Genomic DNA, 10,514 nt, shown 5'->3' on the forward strand with positions numbered 1-10,514 from the left:
TATGTTAAGAATCCAGTATATAAATGTGCTGTGGTATAAACAGCCTGATTAAAACACAATGTACAGTAGTATAATAGTTATAATGAGCTATGTTAAGAATCCAGTTTATAAATGTGCTGTGGTATAAACAGCCTGACTAAAACACAATGTACAGTAGTATAATAGTTATAATGAGCTATGTTAAGAATCCAGTTTATAAATGTGCTGTGGTATAAACAGCCTGACTAAAACACAATGTACAGTAGTATAATAGTTATAATGAGCTATGTTAAGAATCCAGTTTATAAATGTGCTGTGGTATAAACAGCCTGACTAAAACACAATGTATAGTAGTATAATAGTTATAATGAGCTGTTAAGAATCCAGTTTATAAACAGCCTGACTAAAACACAATGTACAGTAGTAGTAATAGAATCCAGTTTATAAATGGTATAAACAGCCTGACTAAAACACAATGTATAGTAGTATAATAGTTATAATGAGCTGTGGTATAAACAGCCTGACTAAAACACAATGTACAGTAGTAGTAATATTATATTGAGCTGTGGTATAAACAGCCTGACTAAAACACAATGTACAGTAGTATAATAGTTATAATGAGCTATGTTAAGAATCCAGTTTATAAATGTGCTGTGGTATAAACAGCCTGATTAAAACACAATGTACAGTAGTATAATAGTTATAATGAGCTATGTTAAGAATCCAGTATATAAATGTGCTGTGGTATAAACAGCCTGATTAAAACACAATGTACAGTAGTATAATAGTTATAATGAGCTATGTTAAGAATCCAGTTTATAAATGTGCTGTGGTATAAACAGCCTGACTAAAACACAATGTACAGTAGTATAATAGTTATAATGAGCTATGTTAAGAATCCAGTTTATAAATGTGCTGTGGTATAAACAGCCTGACTAAAACACAATGTATAGTAGTATAATAGTTATAATGAGCTGTGGTATAAACAGCCTGACTAAAACACAATGTACAGTAGTAGTAATATTATATTGAGCTGTGGTATAAACAGCCTGACTAAAACACAATGTACAGTAGTATAATAGTTATAATGAGCTGTGGTATAAACAGCCTGATTAAAACACAATGTACAGTAGTATAATAGTTATAATGAGCTATGTTAAGAATCCAGTATATAAATGTGCTGTGGATTAAACAGCCTGACTAAAACACAATGTATAGTAGTATAATAGTTATAATGAGCTATGTTAAGAATCCAGTTTATAAATGTGCTGTGGATTAAACAGCCTGACTAAAACACAATGTACAGTAGTATAATAGTTATAATGAGCTATGTTAAGAATCCAGTTTATAAATGTGCTGTGGTATAAACAGCCTGACTAAAACACAATGTACAGTAGTATAATAGTTATAATGAGCTGTGGTATAAACAGCCTGATTAAAACACAATGTACAGTAGTATAATAGTTATAATGAGCTATGTTAAGAATCCAGTTTATAAATGTGCTGTGGTATAAACAGCCTGACTAAAACACAATGTACAGTAGTATAATAGTTATAATGAGCTATGTTAAGAATCCAGTTTATAAATGTTTTGTGGTATAAACAGCCTGACTAAAACACAATGTATAGTAGTATAATAGTTATAATGAGCTGTGGTATAAACAGCCTGACTAAAACACAATGTACAGTAGTATAATAGTTATAATGAGCTGTGGTATAAACAGCCTGACTAAAACACAATGTACAGTAGTATAATAGTTATAATGAGCTGTGGTATAAACAGCCTGACTAAAACACAATGTACAGTAGTATAATAGTTATAATGAGCTGTGGTATAAACAGCCTGATTAAAACACAATGTACAGTAGTATAATAGTTATAATGAGCTATGTTAAGAATCCAGTATATGAATGTGCTGTGGATTAAACAGCCTGACTAAAACACAATGTATAGTAGTATAATAGTTATAATGAGCTATGTTAAGAATCCAGTTTATAAATGTGCTGTGGTATAAACAGCCTGACTAAAACACAATGTACAGTAGTATAATAGTTATAATGAGCTATGTTAAGAATCCAGTTTATAAATGTGCTGTGGTATAAACAGCCTGACTAAAACACAATGTACAGTAGTATAATAGTTATAATGAGCTATGTTAAGAATCCAGTTTATAAATGTGCTGTGGTATAAACAGCCTGACTAAAACACAATGTACAGTAGTATAATAGTTATAATGAGCTATGTTAAGAATCCAGTTTATAAATGTGCTGTGGATTAAACAGCCTGACTTTTTGTGTGGTCCCCTGATTGTAAGAGAGCTTTTGAATCAGCGAAAGCACTCTTATGTAGTACACCTGTACTTGCTGCTCCAGATTTTGAACAACCGTTCAAACTTGAGGTAGATGCTAGTGCCAGAGGTGCTGGTGCTGTTCTACTGCAGCAGGACAAGAGTGGAGTGGATCATCCCGTTTGTTATTTTTCACGTAAATTTAATAAATGTCAAACAAACTATGCGACAATAGAACAAGAAGCTCTTGCTTTGTTGTTGGCTCTGCAATACTTTGAAGTATATATTGGTTCCAGTGCCCTACCCGTGATTGTATATACTGACCATAACCCCTTAGTTTTTCTCCACCGAATGTACAACCAGAACCAGCGCCACAAAAAGGGTTCTGATAATGTGTTGGCAGATGCTTTGTCTCGTGTGTGAAAATGATTTCTGTATGTTTTGCAAGGTTGTTGCTTTGTTGTGAGTATTCATTGACATACTGTAGTCGCAGCCCCTAGGGTTGCTCTTTTAAGGGTGGGAGTGTTACGGATACAGTTATCCTGTGTGTGTGTGTTTCTTTTCTCTCCTTCTCCCCTCACAGGTGAAAATCATCACTCCCCAATCAGTCAACAATCAATCATCAATCAGAAGACACACCTCCTCCTATTTCCTACCCTATCACAGTTCCTTCCCCATGGTTTAAAAACCCCATCATTTGTTTGCTCTGGAGCAATCTCTAGCTCAATCTCGAGCTCAATCTCGAGCTCAATCTCTCTGTAAATGCCATGTCTGTAGGTCTCTGTGTGTCACTCTCGCTTTGTGTCTTAACCTCTCTTTTGTTTAAAGCACCTCCATAGCACTTTGTCATCACCTGTGAGTATTGTTTTTGGTTATGGTGTTTGTTTGTTGCTGGTGGGAAAAGGGGAAACCAAGACAAGTCGCCCATGGGCATACACTACCCGTAGGTGAACTTTGTTAAATACACTAGTTAGAACTGGGCGGACCACCCACTGTATTTTTGGTTAGTTAGTTAGCTGTTGTTAAAGTAGGCTAGTCTAGCTTAGGGGTGTTTTTGAATACTTATTGTTTCTTTCCTTGGGTCCAGCTCAGCCCCTTTTCCTGCTCCCCCCATTACCGTGTGTTTATAAATAAACCTAGAGTTTGACGGTAGATTTCTGTTGTCGTGGTTATTTCGTGCACACTTTTACTTTGTCACAATAATAATTTGCATGAGTTATGTTACGGGTCTCATTACCATCCCCCCTAGACTGTCGGGCCAAAAGGGATTCATAACACAGATCATGATATACTACAGGATGTGAAAGACTTGATCACAAATACATTGTTTGAAGGAAATTGTGAATTGCAATGCATATGACAAAAAGTTTGATTTAATCATGTGGCTTTAGCGGTACTGAGTGTGAGTAATAGCCCTGACTAAAGTTAACAAAGGAGAAAGGTACAGCCACAGTCTTATAAGATTCTTATAATCTCAGTATGAAAAAGTATGAAAATGTATGCACTCACTACTGTAAGTTGCTCTGGATATGAGAATCTGCTAAATGACAAAAATATAAATGTAGTTTCAAGTGATTTCACCTTCAGCCTCTGAAAACCTTTAAGTTTGAAAATGTGAACATTTATTGTCAAAGACACTACACTTTAGGTTGTTCACCCTCAAGAGAAGGGCTAACTTCAGTCAGAGACAAAATACAGGAAATCCCAAAATAAAGAAATTACTTTAGTTGTGAAATGGGTAGTGTGAGCAGGATGGTAATATTTCCTTTATATGTTAATTCCCTTAGTCTCTGAAGAAGAAAGAGCAAAGTAAGTAAGTAATTGGATTTCAGACATTGAAAGTCTCATTTGTAATGTTACATATTCTATGGAGATGAACTTTTTCCTGTCCTGCAGGTCCAGCACTCAGCGGAAGTGATGGGGATTGAAAAATTACCATGGCATTTTCTTACTCACTGCTTTTGGCTTGGATGTATGGTACAGTATATACAGTGGGGCAAAAAAAGTATTTAGTCAGCCACCAATTGTGCAAGTTCTCCCACTTAAAAAGATGAGAGAGGCCTGTAATTTTTTATCATATGTACACTTCAACTATGACAGTCAAAATGAGAAAAAAAATCCAGAAAATCACATTGTAGGATTTTTAATGAATTTATTTGCAAATTATGGTGGAAAATAAGTAATTGGTGGCTGACTAAATACTTTTTTGCCCCACTGTATACTGTATATAGTAAATCATTTTAATTTGTTTGTCACGACTTCCGCCGAAGTTGGCTCCTCTCCTTGTTCGTTCGGTGATCGATGTCACCGGCTTGCTAGCCATCGCCGCTCCATTTTTCATATTTCCATTTGTCTTGTTCCACACCTGGTTTTCATTTCCTAAAGGAACCCACCAGGTACAACCCTAACTCTGTAAACAAGGGCACCCTCATAGACGTCATCCTGACCAACTGGCCCTCCAAATACACCTCCGCTGTCTTCAACCAGGATCTCAGCGATCACTGCCTCATTGCCTGTATCCGCCACGGAGCCGCAGTCAAACGACCACCCCTCATCACTGTCAAACGCTCCCTAAAACACTTCTGTGAGCAGGCCTTTCTAATCGACCTGGCCCGGGTATCCTGGAAGGACATTGACCTCATCCCGTCAGTTGAGGATGCCTGGTCATTCTTTAAAAGTAACTTCCTCACCATTTTAGATAAGCATGCTCCGTTCAAAAAATGCAGAACCAAGAACAGATACAGCCCTTGGTTCACTCCAGACCTGACTGCCCTCGACCAGCACAAAAACATCCTGTGGCGGACTGCAATAGCATCGAACAGCCCCCGTGATATGCAACTGTTCAGGGAAGTCAGGAACCAATACACGCAGTCAGTCAGGAAAGCTAAGGCCAGCTTCTTCAGGCAGAAGTTTGCATCCTGTAGCTCCAACTCCAAAAGTTCTGGGACACTGTGAAGTCCATGGAGAATAAGAGCACCTCCTCCCAGCTGCCCACTGCACTGAGGCTAGGTAACACGGTCTCCACCGATAAATCCACGATTATCGAAAGCTTCAATAAGCACTTCTCAACGGCTGGCCATGCCTTCCGCCTGGCTACTCCAACCTCGGCCAACAGCTCCGCCCCGCAGCTCCTCGCCCAAGCCTCTCCAGGTTCTCCTTTACCCAAATCCAGATAGCAGATGTTCTGAAAGAGCTGCAAAACCTAGACCCGTACAAATCAGCTGGGCTTGACAATCTGGACCCTCTATTTCTGAAACTATCTGCCGCCATTGTCGCAACCCCTATTACCAGCCTGTTCAACCTCTTTCATATCGTCTGAGATCCCCAAGGATTGGAAAGCTGCCGCAGTCATCCCCCTCTTCAAAGGGGGAGACACCCTGGACCCAAACTGCTATAGACCTATATCCATCCTGCCCTGCCTATCTAAGGTCTTCGAAAGCCAAGTCAACAAACAGGTCACTGACCATCTCGAATCCCACCGTACCTTCTCCGCTGTGCAATCTGGTTTCCGAGCCGGTCACGGGTGCACCTCAGCCACGCTCAAGGTACTAAACGATATCATTACCGCCATCGATAAAAGACAGTACTGTGCAGCCGTCTTCATCGACCTCGCCAAGGCTTTCGACTCTGTCAATCACCATATTCTTATCGGCAGACTCAATAGCCTCGGTTTCTCGGATGACTGCCTTGCCTGGTTCACCAATTACTTTGCAGACAGAGTTCAGTGTGTCAAATCGGAGGGCATGCTGTCCGGTCCTCTGGCAGTCTCTATGGGGGTGCCACAGGGTTCAATTCTCGGGCCGACTCTTTTCTCTGTATATATCAATGATGTTGCTCTTGCTGCGGGCGATTCCCTGATCCACCTCTACGCAGACGACACCATTCTATATACTTTCGGCCCGTCATTGGACACTGTGCTATCTAACCTCCAAACGAGCTTCAATGCCATACAGCACTCCTTCCGTGGCCTCCAACTGCTCTTAAACGCGAGTAAAACCAAATGCATGCTTTTCAACCGATCGCTGCCTGCACCCGCATGCCCGACTAGCATCACCACCCTGGATGGTTCCGACCTTGAATATGTGGACATCTATAAGTACCTAGGTGTCTGGCTAGACTGCAAACTCTCCTTCCAGACTCACATCAAACATCTCCAATCGAAAATCAAATCAAGAGTCGGCTTTCTATTCCGCAACAAAGCCTCCTTCACTCACGCCGCCAAGCTTACCCTAGTAAAACTGACTATCCTACCGATCCTCGATTTCGGCGATGTCATCTACAAAATGGCTTCCAACACTCTACTCAGCAAACTGGATGCAGTCTATCATAGTGCCATCCGTTTTGTCACCAAAGCACCTTATACCACCCACCACTGCGACTTGTATGCTCTAGTCGGCTGGCCCTCGCTACATATTCGTCGCCAGACCCACTGGCTCCAGGTCATCTACAAGTCCATGCTAGGTAAAGCTCCGCCTTATCTCAGTTCACTGGTCACGATGGCAACACCCATCCGTAGCACACGCTCCAGCAGGTGTATCTCACTGATCATCCCTAAAGCCAACACCTCATTTGGCCGCCTTTCGTTCCAGTACTCTGCTGCCTGTGACTGGAACGAACTGCAAAATCGCTGAAGTTGGAGACTTTTATCTCCCTCACCAACTTCAAACATCAGCTATCCGAGCAGCTAACCGATCGCTGCAGCTGTACATAGTCTATTGGTAAATAGCCCACCCATTTTCACCTACCTCATTCCCATACTGTTTTTATACTGTTTTTTTATTTATTTATTTACTTTTCTGCTCTTTTGCACACCAATATCTCTACCTGTACATGACCATCTGATCATTTATCACCCCAGTGTTAATCTGCAAAATTGTATTATTCGCCTACCTCCTCATGCCTTTTGCACACATTGTATATAGACTGCCCATTTTTTTTCTACTGTGTGATTGACTTGTTAATTGTTTATTCCATGTGTAACTCTGTGTTGTCTGTTCACACTGCTATGCTTTATCTTAGCCAGGTCGCAGTTGCAAATGAGAACTTGTTCTCAACTAGCCTACCTGGTTAAATAAAGGTGAAATAAAAAAAATAAAATAAAAAAATCGCACTGCATGTATTTAGTCCTCTGTTCCCCTCCATGTCTTTGTGTGAAATTGTATTTATGTTATGTGGGTATTGTTACTCGCCATACGTTTTGGCTATTGTTCTGTGTTTGGGCACATTTATGTACTTTTGTGCTTTCGTTTGACCGGAATAAAAAGGGCGCCTGTTCACTACACTCTGCTCTCCAGCACCTGACTTTGCCTCCAGTACACATCCAGTGTTAAAACTAACCAGTGTGGTCAGTTCAATGTCTATCTATCCTTAAACATTTTGTTTCCCACTGCTATTTGAGTGATGGGAGTTGATGCCTCGTCATGGACTGCTGAGGTGCCGGGCTTAGTCTCCAGCCTACAGGGCTCATGCATTGTGATTCTCTGCTAATTCAACTACCCAAAACCAGAGAAGAAGCCCGCTGAATTCACTGTCATTTGGTTCAAAGACACCTATGAGGTTATATACCACCCAGACAGCTCCAACGTCATCACAGACTACAAGGGTCGTACAGAGCTGGTGGGAGACCTCCGGCAGAAGAACTGCTCTCTCAGTATCAACCCCCTCCATCGCAGTGACAAAAGACCCTTTCATTTCATTGTTGAAATAGAAGACCATAACAAGTATTCCTACATACATGACACTGTCTCCATTGCAGTGAGCAGTAAGTTCCCAGGGGAAAAATTGACAGGGAGAATTTCAAATGTTGTATAATAGTATCCTATTACTTACCCTAATGATAATAAGATTCTTATTGGGCTCCCAGTGGCGCAGTGGTCTAAGGCACTGCATCTCAGTGCAAGTCCCGGGTTCAAATCCAGGCTGTATCACATCCGGCCGTGATTGGCGCACAATTGGCACAGCGTCGTCTGGGTTTGGACGGAGTAGACCGTCATTGTAAATAAAAATGTGTTCTTAACTGACTTGCATAGTTATATAAAAACATTATAAATAACAAAAGCTATAGCTTCTTGTTGATTTAAATTATATTACTGAAAGGACAGAACCAAAAAGTAGTGGAGGCACACCTCAAAAGAACTGCAATAACTGTTCTCTTCTCTTTGCTGATTTTAGGCTCTCCAGACCCCTCCTCTCTGTCAGTGAGGAGGGGGAAGAGCTGTCTGCCTCCTGCTCTGTGTCTCACTCCTGTCCATCTGATCCCCCTCTCCTCACCTGGAGCAACTCCGGAACACCCAGCATCCAATCACAGCAACTGACCGACAGCCAGTAGGAAGTGACGTCATCCCTGACCTTTACCCCCAGCAGCACTGATCACAACCACTCTCTGGTCTGCACAGCAGCATACAGGGGAGGGAAGACAGTGAAAAGGTTGAAAACTCTCAGTGGCAAATGTAAGTGGACAACATCTGTGTATTAACAACACTGTTTGGTAGATTTACACTTTCACTTCTGTGAAAACAGAATACTTCTGTGCATATGACAAAATCGAAACTAGAATCAACCTAAATATATTATTACCTTCCTTTTTTTCTACTAGAATTACATTTCTTTAAAAAGGAAACAACTTTGTCCACAGCCTGGATTTGGCAAACTTCCAATATGAAATCTAAATAGATTGAATGTGGTTGATCCACATTGAAACTGCATATGGGGACAAAGATCATACTTTTTGGAGAAATGTCCTATGGTCTGATGAAACAAAAATAGAACTGTCTGGCCATAATGACCATCGTTATGTTTTGAGGAAAAAGGGGGAGGCTTGCAAGCCGAAGAACACCATCCCAATCGTGAAGCACAGGGGTGGCAGCGTCATGTTGTTGAGGTGCTTTGCTACAGGGGGGACTGGTGAAATTCACAAAATAGATGGCATTATGAGGGAGGAAAATGATGTGGATATATTGAAGCAACATCTCAAGACATCAGTCAGGAAGCTAAAGCTTAGTCGTAAATGGGTCTTCCAAATGGACAATGACGCCAAGCATACTTCCAAAGTTGTGGCAAAAGGGCTTAAGATCACAGACATAGCCACAGGAAGTAGTGGTGCTGATGGGTGCTGCAGCACCTCCTAATCAATCAGAATAAATAAACAAATTAAATAATAATAATATAACTGTATGTACTGTGGTTTTACTGCAGACATTTACAGCTGCTGTAGAGATCTGAGAAAAGTTTGCTCTAAATACAAAGGATATTTTTTTGAAACAATAGAGGTGTTGTTGATGATATCTCTGATCTGGTTTCCTGTAGGCTGAAGAGGATGGCAACCCATTCGAGTGTGAGGTTGGAGATGATTCAGTCTATGGCAACATGTGAACACAACTGGAAGCATGTGGAAGTCAGCTGGCTCAGAGCCCATGGTACTCAGTCTGTCAAAGGTTTCAGTAAAATATTATGTAGCAGAACTGGTGACTGCTTATATTTGTTAACTTGATGTAGCTTTATGGTTCTTATGGCTAATGAATATGGTGCATTCTTATTTGGGCTGTGGCGTTTATGTTACGGCTTTTACAAGGCGTTTGTTTATCTGTAGCTTGGTTGATTCAGAAGGATTTTTACTAAATGTAAAATACAACCAGTATTTAACAATAGCTTGTTTCACCCTTCCCCAGCTGTCTGTTGAAATTGTGTCTCGAGGGTTATCTGAGGATAGAATACTAGTGTGGGACTTTCAGTGTTTCTCCACTTGGGGTTCCTCTTTCATTTATTTGTTCAACATCTGTTTATTTCCATAGGGTTTAATCTCTTTCACAGCACTGATTTAGTCAACTTTAGGTTTCTTGACCTTCTCTATAAGAACATATCGATAACAGGCATACAAATCAAAATATAGACATTTATGAATTTTTATTAGGTTTTGATTGTATCTCTGTATACATTATTACATCTGGAGAAAAAAAATAGTTTCACAAAACATGTTTTTAACAAATGTTTTTAACACATGATTTGAAAGGCACTGACATTTTTTATTTTACGGATTCAGTGTATTGAATACTGGGCATGGTGTGTTCTCATTCCTACTGTACATCATTGAGAGGGTGAGAAACATAGAGATCCTATTAAATAATTCTTATAATTTATACTTTAATAATATTCTAGTATTCTAATTCATAATTCCCATACTCATTTCTGGGAGTGCAGGATATACAGTGGGACAAAAGTATTTAGTCAGCCACCAATTGTGCAAGTTCTC

At 40.2% G+C, this 10,514-nt stretch overlaps 1 protein-coding gene and 1 long non-coding RNA gene across 3 annotated transcripts in view; one reads left to right on the forward strand and one right to left on the reverse strand.

Moving 5' to 3' along the window:
* Positions 1 to 8,673, reverse strand: part of LOC115140837 (sialoadhesin-like) — a 69,253-nt gene extending 60,580 nt beyond the window's left edge. Inside the window, exons 1-2 of one of the 2 annotated variants that reach the window (XM_065027949.1) lie at positions 8,537 to 8,673; positions 8,096 to 8,232 (exon numbers count right to left, since the gene is read on the reverse strand). The gene's annotated coding sequence lies outside the window, so the exon portion shown is untranslated. Of the gene's footprint in view, positions 1 to 8,095; positions 8,233 to 8,391 lie in introns of both variants that reach the window. The other variant, XM_029679248.2, reaches the window with a different exon arrangement.
* Positions 8,393 to 9,928, forward strand: LOC115140878 (uncharacterized). Its single transcript, XR_003865304.2, has 2 exons — positions 8,393 to 8,715; positions 9,572 to 9,928. It is a non-coding gene; the product is annotated as an uncharacterized LOC115140878 (long non-coding RNA).
* Positions 9,929 to 10,514: the final 586 nt, after the last annotated feature.

Source organism: Oncorhynchus nerka, linkage group LG14 (genome assembly GCF_034236695.1).
Source record: "Oncorhynchus nerka isolate Pitt River linkage group LG14, Oner_Uvic_2.0, whole genome shotgun sequence".
Classification (NCBI taxonomy): domain Eukaryota; kingdom Metazoa; phylum Chordata; class Actinopteri; order Salmoniformes; family Salmonidae; genus Oncorhynchus; species Oncorhynchus nerka.